Below are 19,843 nucleotides of genomic sequence, written 5' to 3'. Positions count from 1 at the left end.
AAAGTTGATCTCATAGAAATAGAGAGTAGGATGGTGGTTACCAGAGGCTGAGCCGTTGTGTGTTGGTGGGGAGAAGGGGCAGTTGGGGAGATGTTAGTCAAAGGATACAAAATTATAGTTCAATAAAAGGAATAAGTTCATGGGATCTATTAAACAGCATGGGAACTAGAGTTAATTATGATATGGTGTATTCTTAAAATACATAATCATATCAGAGTGGATATTAAGTGTACTTACTATAAAAATGATTATGTGAGGTAACCCATATTTAATTAGCTAGATTTGGCTATTTCACTATGTATATATACTTCAAATCATTATGTTATATAAAACAAGTACATAAAATTTTATCTATTTAAATAAATAGATGAAATACATAAATAAGTTTGAAAAAATTATTTCTCACTCTTCTAAAGGCTAGAAGTTCGAGATCAATGTGCTAGCAGTTTCAGTGCTTGGTGAAGGTTTGGTCTTTGCTTTCTTTTTTTTTTCCAAAGCCTGTGAAATTTTATTTATACAAAAGAATAAAAATAGCTATTTAAAAATGATTGATTTAAACAAATTTTTCCATTTTTCCTGTTCCTTGAACATGAATCTGCTTCCAACTCAGAAAGATTTAAGATAGGTAATTACTAAATACTTCCCTTGCAAAAAAACAAAGAGCCGAGTTTCCCATTTTACTTATGATAAACAAGATTATTTTCAGTTGTGAATATTGGGAACTGCATGAAAGAGATGATCAGATATGTCAGCAGGAAGGTGTGAGCTGTACAAAGGCATTACAAAAGGACCCCAAAGAAACTAATGTGATAAAACAAGAGAAAAATAAGAAAGCACAAAGCAATATAAGAAAATGCCAGATATTTACAGCCTTCATCTGAAATGTAACTTGTGTTCTACTTTCAGCATGAAACAAAACCAGAGAACGTTTCTTGATGCATATCACAGATGAAGCTGGTACCAGCCACTTTAGGGGGAGACATTCATCCTAAGAAGGGAGAAATGTACAGTTAGCAACTTCCTGGGATTATATATGTCTTGATTTTCCTGCAGTTCTGTTACTAAAAGTGACATAATGTAAATGATCCAATGTATTATGGAAATGACTTGTTTGTCACCACATTTAGAACAAACTACTCAAAGTCACAGGCACTGGGTCTGGGAGAGCAGAGGTGGATGGCCACGAACTCAGGTGAAGGATGTTTATCTTTGTGAGGCCAGAGAAGGGAAGCAGGGCTCTACAGCCTGGAAACTTCTGCACTAATGTATCTTCTAATAGTCAGCTCATGGTTTTTTGTTTAACTTCAGATCAATCCTGTGTTGGTTTTTTTATTCTTTCACTTTTTATGGCTGCTGTGGTGACTCCCTGAGGAAGTAGAGGAAGCAGCCTTCTGAGGTTTCATTCCCTGCACAGATCCATCCAGATCCTCAGGGTCCTCCTGGCTGGGCTCATTTTCCTGATTGTGGAAGTCTGGAGAATGTCACTTTCCATCCCTCTTTCCTTCCTTCCTTGGCTCCCTCTTTCCTTCCTTCCTTCCTTCCTTTCTTTTTTTTGAAATTTCCACATTTATTTTTCTTTCATGTGCATAGAAAATGGCAGTGAAGTGTCCTATGAACAAGGCAAGGAATGGGCATGGCGCTGCAGTACCAGCCTGGACGTTGTGCTTCCAAAGTACACTATGCAGGGTGGAGACAAAGGGTGTCGTAGTTTGTTTTTAATCTCTCACAGTTCCTTGGCCTTCCCATTTGTTTTTGAAGTTGTCAGTTTCTTCAAATCTCTTTTCAAGTGACACACTGCGTTACAAATGATGGCACTTAACCAATGTGGCATTTCCATATTTACACCAACAAAATAAATTTACAAGACATAATAGCATACAATCTTGACATTTAGTAATAGCAATAAAACATGGGCATCATTTTATTTTTTCTGTACAAACTATCAGAACATGACTTTATTCACATTAAAAAATCATCTTTAATTTGATTTGACCTACATATCCCCATTTCATTTCACCCATTTCTCAAACCTCTCATCACGTCACCCACACCTTCACCAGACTACAGAATCTACAAGTAATTAGATCTAACACCTAAGTAGAGCTTAGAAAGTCCTCTCCCAAATGTTTCCTCACTTCCCTGAGAATTCCCTAAAAAAGAAAAAAAATGCACTTCACTCATTCCTTCCACTTCACTTTCACATTTCAATCATCAAATCAGCAAGATGGACTTTTCACCTCAATCCAAACAAGGTTAGAAAGAAAGAGTTCTGTCGGGCGTCTTGATGCTGCAGCCATGAGTCTGGGGATCCTGGGTACTGTTCTGCTCTATAAGAAGGTCATTTAATGGAATAAAAGTCTACATAATTTGTGGTCAATTTCAGTCCATACTTGTTGACGAATCAGTAGAAGCTGGAAAGTGAACTTGGTCATCAAAATAAGGGTCTTCATAGCTGTGAGGAGACTGCAAATACAATCTGTATGAATCAAAGTTATTTTGTTGGAGTCATCTTGACTATAATACAGCTGTTGATGCTGTAGCTGTCTATTTAGTTCTCTTGCTGGTGAGGAATATGAACTGATGTAAATTGGTGAAGGTTTGCTGGAGCCTGACTGAATGATGGGTGACATCTTTTGGTTGGTGGTAGATAAGGAAGGATGTGATTTGAATCAGTCTTGCTCCAATGTCGACACAGGTGTAATAAAATGGTTCTGATTACCCCCATCCTTTTTATAAATGCTCCAGAGGTCCCGATATTGCCATAATGTATTCAAGACCTGGGCTGCTGCCTTCACTACTTTCAGAGATGATCTGTCGCCCCTGCCTTTGGTTATGTTCACTAGCTTCTCTATGCCTCCCGAGTTGGCCAGGGCTTTGGCATTCTCCATGTTTTTGCTGGTGACCTCTTGCAGAGCACAGCAGATGGCTGCATGGACTCATCAGACAAGACACTGGGGCCGTTGCCACAGGGAAGCCGGTTGACCAGGTCTTGCATGGCGTATTTGCCTATGAGCTCCCTGTTGCAAACATCTAGTGTCATCTTCCTCAAGGCAGTTGCCATGGAAGAAACAACTCTATCATTATCCATTCTCAGAAGTTCCACAGGGATGGAGAGCCCCTTTTATTTTCGGACGGCTGCCCAGATGTATCCTGCAAACCTCCAGTTGCCAGCAGAGAGGTTCTGGAGAGATCTGGCAGAGCCTTCCAAGGTGGCTGGGTTGGAACTTTCTGCTAGAAGAGTCAGATATAGCTTCACCACCGATGGGTCCCACAGCATCTCAACCCCTTTGGGGGACTTCGACAGTCCTGGGATAGGACCAACTCCATCCCGTTGATTTTCTTGCAGAGTCCTCTTTTTCTTTTTCTTCTCCCAGAAGCTTGGCTCAGAGTCTTTGCTGGAAAACTTTTTCTAGTAAGTCATCCCATTCGTTCAGTCCCAGTAACTGGGCCTGTGGCACCTCCAGCTCCAGCCAATAGGACAGGTTCCTCAGGGTGCACACGCAATTCTCCATCTTGCTGTCGTAATCAGATGTGTTCATACACCTGTAGATTACATACAACAGCGAGTCCACCAGCCCCTCGCAGGACCGCATTTGCTTCCGAGCTTCTTACCCGCGGAGCTGAGGTTCCTCAGGCAACCTGTTGTACTACGCAGAACTAGTGAAGTCTGAAATTTAATTTTATGGCCATCATCAAAAGAAGAGTTATTCCATCCAGAATGTGGAATGATCACAGTGTTTGTTAAGGTTGAGAGAATATCTAGAATAATTGTCATTTTTACAGCATCACATGAGGATAAATTCCAAAGAACTCCTGTAACAAGCTCCCTTACTTCTGCATCAATATTGATTTTGTCAACAGTCACAACAAGGCAGATATCTCACCAACATCCTTCATTGCTATTTTATTTTCATCTGTAGAGTTGCCGAAAAAGAGGTTTCGAAGGGCATCATAAGCATTCTTCTGAACTTCCAAAACTCTGTGGCCCAAAAGGTCAACCAGATGCTTGATTCCCCATAACCTACACACCTTCATCTTCACATTGTTGTCGCCAAACCACAGGTGCTGCAGGTAGGCTGCTGCATTTGCCTGAACAGATGGGAACTGGTGCTGAAGGATGTGAATGACCTCAGGCAAGTCAGGATCACGCCAGGCAAACTTGCTGGGGTCCTTCTGAATGCTGTCTATTGATGGGGATCTTGTGGTGCCATCATTAGCCCGCACTGCGTGCTGAAGCCTGTTATAATTACACTCTTGCACTTGGTATTGTATGGGCCTGGGGGGCTCTGCATAGGTAGCTGTTGTATTCAGAACATAATTATTTCTTTGGTACATACGGGTACTTCGTTGGCTGGACATCCTTTGTAGATTTCCAATACCTACTGCTGGCTCCCTCTTTTAAATTAGTTAGTCCTGAACTCCTGCCAATGCACTTAATGCAGCTGCTGAGGTAACTGAGGATTTACTGAAGAGCTGCTTAGCTTCCTTAAACTTCTGGTTCCTTCTATCATTTTTGCTATAGGAGTTTTTTTGGTTGGTCAGATACCGATCCCAGTCAGGAGTAATATTGCCATACATCTGAGTGTCTTCCAGGTAGCTTCCCTCAAAAGCATAGATCTGCCACTCCAAGTTTGCCAGTGTTTCCCATGAAGGCCATGCCCTTATGACTTACTCAACTACTAAGGGTCACATCTCTTAATGCTTTCACATTGGCCACTGTATTTCAACACATGAATTTTGGGGACACATTCAGACTACAGCATATCTATTCTTGCATTTCATGTATCACTCTTGAGACTGCACATTCCACCATGCCTATAACTTAGGTGTAGGTTGAAATATGATGGCTGGTGGACTAGCTCTCTGAGAAACATGCAGAGGATAAGAAATTACTCTATTTTTATCACTCTCTAGACCTAGGATAAAATTGAATGGAAATAGTTGGGTGACAACTATATTCCCCTTTCTAAAGAATTCTAAACATGTTTGAAGATAACTGGTTAGAAAACAAGACTAGAATGAAAGTGGATGAAACCATAACAGAGACATATAAAAACCATTAAAAGTTCTTAGAGAATTTATAACTAAGTCTTCAAAAGCAATTGCAACAAAAACAAAAATTGACAAGTGGGACCTTATTAAACTAAAAAGCTTCTGCACAGCAAAATAAACTACTGATAGAGTTAAACAGATACCCTTCAGAAGGAAAGAAAATATTCACAAACCAGGCATCTGACAAAGGTCTAATATCCATTATCTATAAGGAACTTAAACAATTCAACAAGCAGAAAACACATAACCACATTAAAAAGTGGGCAAATTACATGAACAGACACTTCTCAAAAGAAGGCATAAAAGTGTCCAGCAAATGTGAAAAAAGGTTTCACTTCACTAGTGATCAGAGAAATGCAAATCAAAACCACAGTGAGATACCAGTCAGAATGGCTATTAATCAAAAGGCAAAAAATAACATACTGGCCAGGCTGTAGAGACAAGGGGACACTTATACACTATTGATGGGAATATAAATTAGTTCAGCCACTGTGGAAAGCAGTTTGGAGATTTCTCAAAGAACTTAAAACAGAACTACCATTTGACTCAGCAATCCCATTACTGGATATATAGCTAAATGAAAATAAATCATTCTCCCAAAAAGACACATGTACTTGTGTGTTCACTGCAGTACTATCCACAATAGCAGAAACAAGGAATCAACCCAGGTACCTATTAATGGTGGATTGGATAAAGAAAATATGGTACATACACACCATGGAATACTACACAGCCATAAAAAAGAATGGAAGCATGTCCTTTTCAGCCACATGGATGCAGCTGGAGGCTATTATCCAAGGTGAACTAAAGCAGAAACAGAAAACCACATACCTCCTGTTCTTACTTATAAGTGGGAGCTACACAGTGAGTACACACGACATAAAGATGAGAACAATAGACACTAGAGACTACTAGAGGGGAGAAGGCGGAGAAGGGGTTGAAAAACTACTTATTGGGTACTATAGTTACCACCTGGGTGATGGAATCATTCATATCTTGAGTCTCAGTGTCATGTAATATGCCCATGTGACAAACCTGCACATGTACCCCCGGATCTAATATCAAAGTTGAAATTTAAAAAAAATTCTTTGAATAAGTGTTTTTTTAACCCACTTTCCCCTCTCTTTCTTTCTTCTACTTGTTTTACTTTTCCCAAAGACTTAAATGAGTTCTTGTCTTTCATAATGAAAAGTAATTTTTTCACTTTATTATTTCAAAGTTAATAATTTTTTAAATGTATTTAAACATAAAATTGAAGGTTGTGTGATACTAATTATATTTGTTCAACTGAGGCCTCTATGCCTGAAATTCTGTGTGTGGGAAGAACACACTGTCAAAAGGGTAGAATAACGAATCAATGTGGGAAGGCTGAAAATTCTCTGAATCTATCAAAATGTCACAACCAAATTAGGTTTAATTAAAAGCTAAAAAAAAAAAAAAAAAAAAACCCGGTGTTGAATCCCACAAAATTGTTTTAGAAGATTACTCTTTGCAATATTAGTACTCAGTATTTTAGCTTCTTTCTAATCCACGTTACAAACCTGAATTTCAACTATGATGGATGCTTGCCTTTTTGTGAGAATAGGATACTGGAAATATCTGGAATTTCATAACTAGAGATTTAGTATGTTATCCACCTCTGATGGCATGCTCTTGACTCAGCTGGTCAATAAAAGTCAGAGAATGTTCTCTGCGTAAGATTGGGGGCACTTACAATATAGTAGCCTTGCCATCAATGCTTTTTTTTTCTCCTTCCGCCTCACTCTGTTCTCACATATACTACAAAGTAATAGGATGGATCAATGCAATGACCATAAGATCATTATTCACACTGCAGATTCCTCAGTAGCAGGAAGCACATATCATCATATTTGTGTCCCCTCAGCTTGCACCAATGAAGGAGTAAATAAAATGCTAAGAAAATTCCAAGAAGAATATAAGTACTAAAAATACAAATAAGTATAATATTTAGCAATATCCCTCTTTACTTTTTCAATAAAATTGCATTTTAATAAGGTCCGTAGTATCCTCATATGATTTGGGGCATATCTGATAAAACAACATTTGACACACTCTTGAAATGCCTCCTTCACTTGGCTTCTAAGATAATACTCTCTTCCTTCCCTCCTCCTCCCTCCATCTATTCTCAGTCTCTTCTGCTGACATTCCCTCATTTCCCTGCCTCTATACATTGGAGAAGCCAAAGAAGTAAATCCAAGATTTCTTTTATTTTCTATTTAGTCTCACTTTCTTGATGCTATGACTCTAAATACTATCTACATGCTGATGACTGTCAAACTTACATTTCTAATGTGAGCTTCCCTCTTGAACTCTTGATTCTTAGAGAGAAAATTGACTGCTTAACATCTTCATTTAGATGTCTAACACACATCTTGAACCTACCATTTCCTAACCAGAACAGTCTTCACCTTTCAATACAGGACAACAATGTTCTAGTTGCTAAGGCAAAAAACTTTGTCATCCTTAATGTCACAATTTCTCTTTCTCCTTGCATTCAAACCCACAGCAAATTCTGTAGCATTACATACAAAATATATCTATCATGCATTCATTTCCTGTGTTTCTGCAGTAGACTTTTGACCTCACAACTTGGACCTTGCAACAGTAATGTCTTTTCTCCAGATAGCAGCAGAGTAGTGCTGCTAAAATATGTTAATCCGTGACAATTCTCAAATCAAAACTCTCTAGAGCTTTTCCATAGCATGCAGAATGTAAACCAAAGTCCTCATAGTGGTTGAATTTTCCTACTGATCTGGGCCCAGTCTTATCACTGATTTCCTACAACTTTCTTCTTTGCTCACTGCACTCCAACCATACTGGTCTCCTTTCTGTTGTTCTAGAATAATAGGTAAGCTTTTACCCAAGGCCTTTTTACCTGTTTCTTTGGCTAGAATCCCTCCCTCAAGTCTGCATTTAATTCACTATGTCTCTTTCATCAGGTATACTCAACATCCACCATCTCAAAGAAAATATCCCTAGACATCCTTAACTAAAAGTGCAACTCTTTCCTTTGCCCTAAACAACTAAAAAAGTTACTATCCCATTTTCCTTCTTCATTTTATCCAAAAGAATTTACCAACATCTAAAATACCACATGGTTTACTCACTAATCTTGTTTGTTGCATTTTCCCCACTACATCATAAGGTTCATGTCATATGGCTCTCCTAGGGTAAGGCCAGCAAGGCATCTAGGTTGCAAAATTTAAGGAGACAGTCACTCTCAGGTCATGCAAGTGCATTCATGCTTGTCACAGCCCTGCTTTCATAAAGGCAAAGATTTTAACTTATTTATTAACTGATACTTTCAAAATACCCATCATAGCGCCTGACATATAGTGGATGTTTACTAAATACTTACTAACTTAATATATCTCAGATACTTAATAATAATTTTAGAAAACCCAGTATGTCCCAATTAGTATCTGCTGATCAGTATTGGAATTTAATAAGAACTTAATCTGCAGTGACCCACTTGGTTAAGTTCTTTCACATTAACAAGTTGTAAAATGCCTGGTAAAATACAGAGGTTCACCTTTTTCTGCAGAGCATATGTTTCAAGACCCCCAGTGGATGCCTGAAACCATGGATAGTACCTATATATACTATGTTTTTTTTCTTATACATGCATACCTATGATAAAGTTTGATTTAAAAATTTGACACAGTAAGACCTTAACAATAACTATTACTAAAATAGAAGAATTATAACAATATACCTTAATAAAAGTTACAAAAATAAAAGTTTAATAAGTTATAAAAATAAAAGCTATTTGGTCTTTCTCTCTCTCAAAATACCTTTTTTTTTTTTTTTTTTCTGAGATAGGGTCTCGCCCTGCCACCCAGGCTGGAGTGCAATGGCATGATCTCAACTCACTGCAACCTTCACGTCCTGGGTTCAAATGATTCTCCTGCCTCAACCTCCCCTCCCAAGTAGTTGAGATTACAGGTGCCCACCATCATGCCCAGCTAATCAAAATATCTTACTGTAATGGACTAACCTGTTTCCAGACCGTGGTTGATCCCAGGTAACTGAAACCTCAGAAAGAAACTGTGAATAAGGAGGGGCTGCTATATTAAAAACTTACCTGTGGCTGGGCGCAGTGGCTCATGCCTGTAATCCCAGCACTTTGGGAGGCCGAGGTGGGCAGATGATGAGGTCAGGAGATCAAGACCACCCTGGCTAACACAGTGAAACCCCGTCTCTACTAAAAATAGAAAAAAATTAGCTGGGCATGGTGGTGGGCACCTGTAGTCCCAGCTACTCTGGAGGCTGAGGCAGGAGAATGGGGTGAACCCGGGAGGCAGAGCTTGCAGTGAGCGGAGATCGCGCCACTGCACTCCAGCCTAGGTGACAGAGCAAGACTCCATCTCAAAACAAACAAACAAACAAAAAACTTACCTATATAGGCATATGTTTACACCCAATTTAGAAATGGAGTTGATAACAAGTAATTCCTTACCCCCTAGATAGATACTTAAATCTCCCACATCCGAAGATTATACAACACATAACTGCACTGACCACAGGTAAAATTCAAGGTATTTACATTTTGTTGAGACATAATATATGAGTAAAAAAGAATAATTTTCGCTAGTGTACTGAAAAAACTAGGGTATGACATTACCAGAATAGAAGTGCAGAATGTTTTTTAAGGACTTATCAAAACTGCAAAAATATAGATTTGCAGGGAAACTATGTGGACACAAGTTCTATTATATCCTGTTTACATATCTGGCATCCTACTCAGGATCTGGTTGTGGGAGAATTATCAGGGTAATCCCTCTGAAGAAAGGGGAAGATACTGATTAACTGATGGAGCCTCTGAGGACCTGTGGCCTCAGAGTTTTTCTCTGTGACTAGTATGAACCCTGAACACTGAAAGGACACATGCTTCCCAGGTAAGAGAGAAATCTGTAAGAAATACAGGCATATTGACCAGGTGCGGTGGCTCACGCCTGTAATCTCCGCACTTTGGGAGGCTGAGGTGGGCGGATCACCTGAGGTCGGGAATTCGAGACCAGCCTGCACAACATGGAGAAACCCCATCTCCACTAAAAATACAAAATTAGCTGGGCTTGGTGGCACATGCCTGTCATTCCAGCTACTCAGAAAGCTGAGGCAGGAGCATCGAATCGCTTGAACCGGTGAGGCAGAGGTTGCGGTGAGCCGAGATCGTGCCATTGCACTCCAGCCTGGGCAACAAGAGTGAGACTCCGTCTCAAAAAAAAAAAAAAAAGAAAAAAGAAAAAGAAAAAGGAAAAGAAAAAAAGAAATGTAGGCATATCTGAGAGTTATTGCAGGTCCAGTTACACACCACACGGTAAAGCAAATATTGCAATAAAGTGAGTGGCATGTTTTTTTTGTTTCTCAGTGCAAACAAAAGTTATGTTTATACTATACTAACTAGTTTAAGTGTGCAATAGACTTACATCTAAAAAAAAACACAGACCTTCATTTAAAAATACGTTATTGCTAAAAAATGCTAACAATCATCTGGCCTTCAGCAAGTCATAATCTTTTTTGCTGGTGAGAATTTTGCCTCAATGTCGATGCATGCTGACTAATCAGGGTGGTGGTTGCTGAAGGCTGGGGTGGCTATGACAATTTCTTAAAATAATACAGCAGTGAAATTTCCATTGTTCGACTCTTCCTTTCACAAAAGGTTTCTCTGCAGCATGTCACGTTGTTTAATACCATTTTGCCCACAGTAGAACTTCTTTTAGAATTGGAGTGAATCCTCTCAAACCCTCCACTACTTTATCAACTGAATTTATGTAATATTCAAAATCCTTTTTTATCATTTCAACAATGTTCCTAGAATCTTCATCATGAGTAAATTCCATCTCAAAAAACCATTTTCTTTGCTCATCCATAAGAAGTAACTCCACCCATTAAAGTTATATCATGAGGTTGCATCAATTCAGTCACATCTTCAGGCTCCATTTCTAATTCTAGTTCTCTTGCTATTTCCACCACATCTACAGTGACTTCTTCTATTGAAACCCTGAATTCCTCAAAGTCATCCATGAGGGCTGGAATCAGCTTCTTCCAAATTCTTGATAATGTTGGTATTTTAACCTCCTCTCTCATGATCACACATATTCTTAAATGGCATCTAGAAATGGTAAATCTCTTTCAGAAGATTTTCAATTTAGTTTTTCTAGGTACATCAGAGGAATCACTATCTATGGCAGCTATGGCACTGCAAAATGTATTTCTTAAATAACAAAACTTGAAAGCCAAAATTACTCCTCGATCCATCGGCTGCAGAATGCCTGTGGTGTTAGCAGTCATAAAAATAATATCGCTTTCTTTGTATATCTCTGAGATCAGGGCTCTTGGGTGATCAAGTGCATTGTCAATGAGCAGTAATGTTTTGAAAGAAATCTTTTGTTCTGAGCAGTAGGTCTCAAGAGTGGGCTTAAAATATTCAGTAAACCATGCTGTAAATAGATGTGCTGCCATTCAGACTTTGTTGTTCATTTAGAGGGCACAGGCAAAGTAGATTTAGCACTGGCTTCATGTTAAAGTCACCAACTGCATTAGCCCTTAATAAGAGAGTCAGCCTGTCTTTTGAAGCTTTGAAGCCAGGCACTGACTTCTCCTCTTTAGCTATGAAAGTCCTAGATGGCATCTTCTTCCAATGGAAGGTTGTTTCATCTACACTGAAAATCTGTGATTTAGTATAGCCACCTTCTTCAATGATCTTAGCTAGATCTTCTGCATAATTTGTTGTAGTTTCTACATCAGCACTTGCTTCTTCACTTTGAACTTTTATGTTATGGAAAAGACTAATTTCATTAAACCTAATGAACCAACCTCTGCTACCTTCTAACTTTTCTTATGCAGCTTCCTCACCTCTCACAGCTTCATATAATTGAAGAGAATTAGGACCTTGGTCTAGATTAGGCTTTGGCTTAAGGGGATATTGTGGCTGGTTTGATCTTCTATCCAGGCTACTAAAACTTTCTCCATATCAGCAAGAAGACTGCATGGCTTTCTCATCACTTGTGTGTTCACTGGAGTAGCACTTTTAATTTCCTTCCAGAACTTTTCTTTTGCATTTACAACTTGGCTGTTTGTTGCAAGAGGCCTAGTTTTAGACCTATCAGGGCTTTTGACAGGCCTTGGTCACTAATCTTAATCATTTCTAGCTTTTGATTTAAAGTAAGAGCTATGGGACCCTTGCTTTCACTTGAACACTTAGAGGCTATTGTGCAGTTATTCTTTAGCATAATTTCAATGTTGTAGTGTCTCAGCAAATAGGGAGGCTTGAGCAGAGGGAGAGAGATGAGCCTGGTCACTGGAGCACTCAGAATGTGCACAATATTTCTCAGTTAAGTTTGCCATTTTATATGGGTACGCTTCATGGCATCTCATAAAAATTACAATAATATCAAAGATCACTTATCACAGATCACCGTAACTGACATAATTAATAATAATAATAAAGTTTGAAATATGAGATTATCAAAATGTGACACTGAGACATGAAGTGAGCACATGCTGTTGGAAAAATGGAGTCAGTACACTTGCTTCATGCAGGGTTGTCATGGACCTTCAATTTGTGAAAAAAACATACTATCTGTGAAGTTCAATAAGGCAAGAACCATAAAACCAGGTATGCCTGTGGATAGAATCCATGAAAACATTTTTGAATAAACTTGAGAAAAAGTCAGGAGAAGAAAATGCATCACAAGGAGAAGTAACTGACAGGGAAGGTACTTGACCAGTAGTTCCACATGAACTATTGGAGGAACTATTCTCTATAGTTCCACATGAAATATTGATCAAACAAAGCATCTATTAAAGCTCAACAAAAGTGTAGTGAAGTTCAAAGAAATGATTAGAAGATAACAAAAGAAATGAAAAGCAAACTGGATTATTTCTGTGGGGAGGGATAATATAATGTAAAGTATTCCAGAGGCAAAGCAATGTTACAAGCCATAGGGAAAATTATACTAGAGTGAAATCATAGTCAGGGTGGCAGTAGAAAGAATTGAGGAAATTTTGCAATCCAAACAGGTAAAGACCTAGTACAAAATATAAATGATAAACATTATACATTTGAAAGATAAACAGTATCCAGCATAAACCTAAGTAATTTTCCTTATGTGCATCACCAAAACATAAATAATAATTATCATAACATATATTGGAAGAAACCTTTCCCAAAATAATATGTGACTCTGTAGATGAAAAGAACTTTAGGTTTCGCAGTAAAAATATTGATACAAAATAATTAACACAAAGAGATAATCCTGTAAAGCTCATTAAAATTCAATAATGAAGAAAAAAATCTTAAAATATCCAGGTAGGAAAACATAGTGATGTACACAGGAGAAAAATTTCTCCAGTGAAAAACATATTGTAACATATATAGTGGAGCAATAAAAGATCTGAGTAACATGATGCCTTTATATACTCTTACCATAAAGGTGAAGATGTGCATTCTGAAACACCAATTCAGGAACACAGCACTCTTGAAATCCTACTTGATCATATCCAAATATTGAAGAAATAGGTCAGAACAAATAACTCAGATATATTAGTTTTGTATTGCTGCTATAACAAATTACACAAACTTGGAGACTTAAAACAGCACAATTTTTAAAAAATCATCTAGTTTTGGAGTTCAGGAGTCCAAAACGAGTGTCACTGTACTAAAATCAGGGTATCAGTGGGACTTCTAAGGGTCTAGGGAAAAATCAGTTTCCTTGCCTTTTTCAGACCCTAGAGATTAACAACATTCCTTGGCTCATGGCCACTTCTTTCATTTTCAAATCCAACACGATAGTATTTTCAAATCTGTCTCTGACTTTTACATTATTAGCTTCCTCTGTTGCATATAAAGACTCTGGTGATTTAAATTGGAGCAACCCAGATAATCCAGGATAATCTTCCCATTTCAATATTCTTAGCTTAATCACGTCTGGAAAGTTCTGGAACATAATGTAACATATTCACAAGTTCTGGGGATTAGAATGTGAATTTCTTCAGGAGTTATTCTGCCTACCACATCAGTTATAGGGAAACCATGGTAAAGGACTGATGTAAATATTAAATCTGTCTAAAAACAGAAATAAGACATATATTGTATAATTTCAGCAATAAATTAAAATATACATATTATAAATAGAATGGAATGTACATATAAATTTTGAACATATAAAATATAATTTTTTGATAAAATGAATAAGTATTTAACATATTTTTAAACAATTGAGAGATATACAATAACAATGTAAACAATGATTGTTTCTCAGTGGTGGGATTTTGTGGCTTTTATTTATACTTTTCTTTATTTTCCCAATTTCTATAACAGATATGATATTTGAAATCAAAATAAATATATACTAAAATAAGTTATCTTCAAACACACACACTTATATATACAAACATACATAAATCCATCATATAAGTACTAGTCCAGACACTTAAAACATCCCTACATTGTAGATATAAGCAAAAAAAGAATAATGTAGAATTATAGTAGAATGATTTATATTGCTTTGGGTATTATAAAGACACATGCATGCATATGTTCATTGTAACACTATTCACAATAGTAAAGACATGCAATCAACCTAAATGCCCATCAATGATAGAATGGAAAAAGAAAATATGGTACATGTACACCATGGAATACTAGCCATAAAAAAGAATGAGATCATGTCTTTTGCAGACACGTGGATGGAGCTGGAGGCCATTATCCTTAGCAAACTAATGCAGGAACAGAAAACCAAATACTGCCTCTTCTCACTTATAAGTGGGAGCTACATAATGAGAACACATGGACACATAGAGGGGAACAACACACACTAGGACCTGTCGGAGAGCAGAGGGTGGGAGGAGGGAGAGGATCAGGAAAAACAACTAATTCAGTACTAGGCTTAATACTGGGTAAGGAAATAATCTGTACAACAAACCCCTATGTCACAAGTTTAACTATGTGACAAACCTGCACATATAACCCCGAGCTTAAAATTAAAGTTAAAAAAATAAATAAATGTCAATAAATTAAAATAAAAATATAAAATAAAATAAGAATGATGTAAAATTATTTTATATAAAATTTAAACCATAACATCAAACACTTTTTGTTTTTTTCTGATTTGATTTTTTAAACGTCTCTTCATTTTATTAAAATTATTTTGTTGGTTTTAGTGAAGTTTGTATTAAAAGCAAAAGAAAGGGTAGAAATGGGGAAAGTATGAAAAGTCAAATGACTCGTGGAATAGAAAGAGATCAGAGAGTGCAAAGAGACATCTTTGCAGATAAGAAAATAAGACTAGATGACTCATGTAGTTTAATCATCCAATATCTTGCTTTGCATCAGGATTCGGTAAAGTGGGTGATAAACAATTGTCATGAGTTGGGTATTTTTATTTCAAATTCATTGGTGTATAGATAAGTCTCTATTAGACAGTCTATTTGAGATACAGGAGACGGTAGATGTATGTGTCAAGTAAGCAATATCCTACTATCAATATGGTTCCATGAAGAACACATATTCTAACACAACTGACTCTAATGAAGTATCACAATTCAAGTCTCTATTCAGTACCATAGTACCTTAACAAATAGCTACTTTCCTTGGTTCAATTATCATTCACTAGGCACTGCTCAGTAAACAAGTGAATTATCAATGACCAAAACAAAAGCTTCTGTCCTTATAGAGCTAATTTGTACTGGGTAGGAAAGGCTACAAGCAATAAACACAGTAAATAATTTAGAAATATATTAGAAAGAGGGAAATGCTATGGGTTAAAGAAAGGAAAAGTAGGTTTGAGTAATGGTGACAAGGAGTGCTAGGGTAGGGGGGGAATTGGAAATAGATTGCAGTATGAAATGGGGTAGTCAGAAGGTTATATCTGAGCAGATTTGAAGGTTATATTATTGCTAGACAAGAAGCTATCTGGAGACCATAGCAGGCAGAGGATACAGATACAGAAAGAGATTCAAAGTAAAAATTGCTTGGGAAGTGATGTCAGCAAGATGGCAAACTGGGTGATCCCAATTCTCACCCCTAAACAAAAACAATGATAAAATCAAATATTTGTGGAAAAGGATAGCTCTGGGAGAAGCCCTGAGGCAGTTAGGGGGAAGCAGCAATCCATAGGAGTGCAGAGACCAGGAATGGCTAATAGAAAGGGGTAGGAAGCATTTTTTCTGTGTTGCCGCATCCCCCACATTGGCACAGAGCCACAAGGAATCCCCTTGGTCACTGGTTCCCTCATGGGGGAACAGGGAGAGTGGGTGGACCTCAGCAGCCATTGACACCAAGAATTCCAGTGGCCCTAGCTACCGTTGCAGAGGACTTCTGCGGTCTTCTCTGACATGGACCCCAGCTGCTGCGTCACTGATGCCACAGATGCCAAGTACCACCCCTTCCCCACTGGACTCAGAGCTGCTGGAGTTGCAGCCAAAGCCAGGCTGCACATGCCCATGCCTGAGAATAGGAACCTGACATAAAGCACATGCCTGTGCACGGTTCCTGACACTTAGTAGTGCCACCACATGCATGCTCAGGTGCCTACTGGACCAGGTCTGCACTACAGCTGTGCACATATGACCAAGGGACCAGACACCTGCTGAAGCTAAGCATATGCACCCATTGGACCATGTGCCCATTGCAGCTTTGCCCAGTGCCCACCAGACCTGATTATTATGTGCCTGCCACCTCCATGGGACATGCTCCAGCATGCTCAGCAGACTAGGCATTCACTGTAGCTGTATGGATACACACACATCCACCAGACTTAACCTCTGTACCCCTGCCCCCGAGACAGTTCCCTGATATGCCTTTAAAACTTGTGTCCCTGTGCATTACTGAATACATATCTGGATGTAGAACAGCCACACACTTCACCGCACCTGCCCACAAAAGAAAGTTTTTTCCTGCCAAGGCCAGTTTCTGAAGTTTGGAAGGGATAACCGCTTCTTCAAATGTGAAGACAACACAAGGCTACAAGGAACATGAAAAACCAGCAAAACATGGTACCACCATAGTAACCCAATAACTCTCCAGTAACCAAACCAAAGAAATAGATATTTGTAAATTGCTGGACAAATAAGTATAAATAATTGTTTTGAAGAAACTCTGAGCAGTGAGAGAACACAGACAGAGACATCAAGTAAACCAGGAAAGCAGTACGTGAACAATATAAGTTCTACAATGAAATAGAAATAATAAAAAAGAACTAAACAGAAATTCTGGAGCTGAAGAATGCAGTGACAGAAATAAAAAAAATACAGTATAGGGCTTCAACAGCAGACTTGATCAAACAGAAGAAAGAACAAGCCAACTTGAAAACATACATCATTTGAAAACATCTAGACAGAGGAGAGAAAAAAAAGAATGAAAACGAGTAGAGAAAGTCTACAGGATATATGGAATATCAACAAGCAAATCAATGTATGCATTATGGGTGTTTCAAATAGAAAAGAGACAGAAATGGGGTAGAAAGCTTATTTAAAGAACTAATGCTGAAAACTTCCCAAATCATGAGAGGAAAATTAACATATAAGATTCATGAAGTTCAAAAGTATTTAAGTAAGATCGACTCAAACAAGACTATACCAAGCCACATTATAAACAAATTGTCAAAAGTCAAAGAGAGTTTTAAAAAGTATTATTTTTATTATTAATATTATTTTTGACTAAGTTACAATTATATGCATGTATGGAGCAAAACGTGAGGTTTTGATATATGTATACAATGTGGCATGGTTAAACCAAGCTAATTAACATATCCATCACCTTACTTATCTTTTTTTTAATAACAAAACATTTGAAATTTACTTTATTAGTTATTTTGAAATATACAACACATTATTATTCACGATAGTCACCTGAGACTATACCTGAGATCTATTACCCTGATAGGCAATAGATCTCAAAACCTATTTATCCTATCTAAAACTTTGTACCCTTTGATCAACAGTTTTCCACCCCTAGCTTAGACTGACTGGAGGCATAATAATTTAAAGCAGATAAAATCAGATTGTTGTTTTGGTTGTTGTCCTGCAAATATAACAGCATAAGTATATGTTTTTCATAAGCCTGAATACAGTATGTCTCTTCTGGGTGTGCATTATTATTGACATGTCAAATGCATTAAAATTTTCTGCGGTGGCATGGATTATAAATTTGCTATATTGATTAATTTAATAGCTACCAATTTTTTCTTTTTTAGTCTATATTGTTTTGAACTTTGAATGTGACTTTGAATGGATCTAAATTTAAAGGAATATAGAACCAAAATTTAGAAAAGGTTTTCCCTCCTATCTGAACTTGATTTTTACATGGTTTAAACTTTCTTAAGTTACAGATGACTCTCAAGTTCATCTATTCACCTATCTCATTGTAAAGATGAAGAAACTGCAACGGGAGGTCAAAAACTCCTGTGGGGTTACAAAGCACTTTTGTGATAGCAGATTTCTGGCTTCTGACCTTCACTTTCATTAAAATATGATCCTGTTTTATTCCTTTGTCTCCAGGTTGTTCAATTTTTGTTGTTGTTAAGATTCTTGAATGTATTATTATTATTATTATTATTGCCTTTGATTTAGCCCCAACACACATTTTCTCCACAAGAATTTAACTCTGTTTCTTTGGGAGTACAGCATCTTAGTGCGGGTTAATACCAAGTCCTTTGCCATAAAACAGATCTACATTTAAATTCTAGCTCTACCACTTACTCACTACGTAATTTGGGGCAAATTACATTTCTTAGTTTTACTATTTTCAAGATAATGATAATGACATAGGGACTTTGTTTTTTCTGAAAAAAATAGGAGGTGTTATATCAATTGATTAATGGTAAGAAAAAGTAAACTTTCTATAAAAATGAAGATGATTATCAGATATTATGTTAAAGAAGTTAAAGAAACTAAACATTTTACATGTCTTCAAGAAGAGCTTTTGTAAGTAAAACTTCTACAAAATTTAAACTAAAAAAAAACTCTGTTTCTTGAAAAAGCAATAATTGAATCACATAGACATGAAAGGAATATGAATTTGGAAGCCAAGAGTAGAATTTTTTTTAAATTAAGAAGGATTAGTTTGGAAAAGCTTTGTGAAGGATATGAGTTGAAAACCAGGTTTTGAAGTAAAGTGCAACAAGATTTGGCAGCTTAAAGGGTGAAGGATATTTTAGATGCAATAATAAGGGAAATAGGTTAAAATGTTGACAAGGGTATGGATATAGCAGTTTTTTTTTTTTTAAGGAGCAATTTGTCACTGTATGCTACCTCTTGCAAAATCTGTTTGTAAATTCATTTATACTCTCTTTCCAAAATTGCAGTGAAACTGTTAAGACTAAAAAAGTACAGACACTATAAAAACAAGAAAGACAAGAATTAAGTTTTTTTTAAAAAAAGAGTTAAGAGTGGAGAAATTTTAATTCCACATTTTCTGCCACAAAATATCTATTCTGTCCAAAGACTGCTGAGGTGAGAAGCTTTGTTACGTTATGATCAACACACTTCATTTTCTTCTCCAGCTTAGTTATTGGTCCCTCCTTTTATTTTCCTTCTTGCTAATAAACATTTTATGTTCCAAATTTTAATCCCTTACTACATGGTAGAGATTTGAGGTTGAAAAGGCAATGTATATAGCTTCCTTTTAATTCTAGTCATGAGAGGCCACCAGTGTTTAACCTGGACATTGTCAATTAGCTAAATTGTGAAGCAAACACACAACAAAGACATAGCCAATTGAAATGTGTAAGCAAATATAATAAGAAGTTCAGTATTCTCTTCTGAT

At 37.2% G+C, this 19,843-nt stretch overlaps 1 pseudogene; it reads right to left on the bottom strand.

Moving 5' to 3' along the window:
* Positions 1–942: 942 nt before the first annotated feature.
* On the bottom strand, positions 943–16,707 carry LOC103890031 (chromatin modification-related protein MEAF6-like; annotated as a pseudogene).
* Positions 16,708–19,843: the final 3,136 nt, after the last annotated feature.

The sequence above is a fragment of the Pongo abelii genome, chromosome 11, assembly GCF_028885655.2.
Source record: "Pongo abelii isolate AG06213 chromosome 11, NHGRI_mPonAbe1-v2.0_pri, whole genome shotgun sequence".
Taxonomy (NCBI): Eukaryota; Metazoa; Chordata; class Mammalia; order Primates; family Hominidae; genus Pongo; species Pongo abelii.
This window is presented reverse-complemented; position numbering and strand designations above follow the sequence as displayed.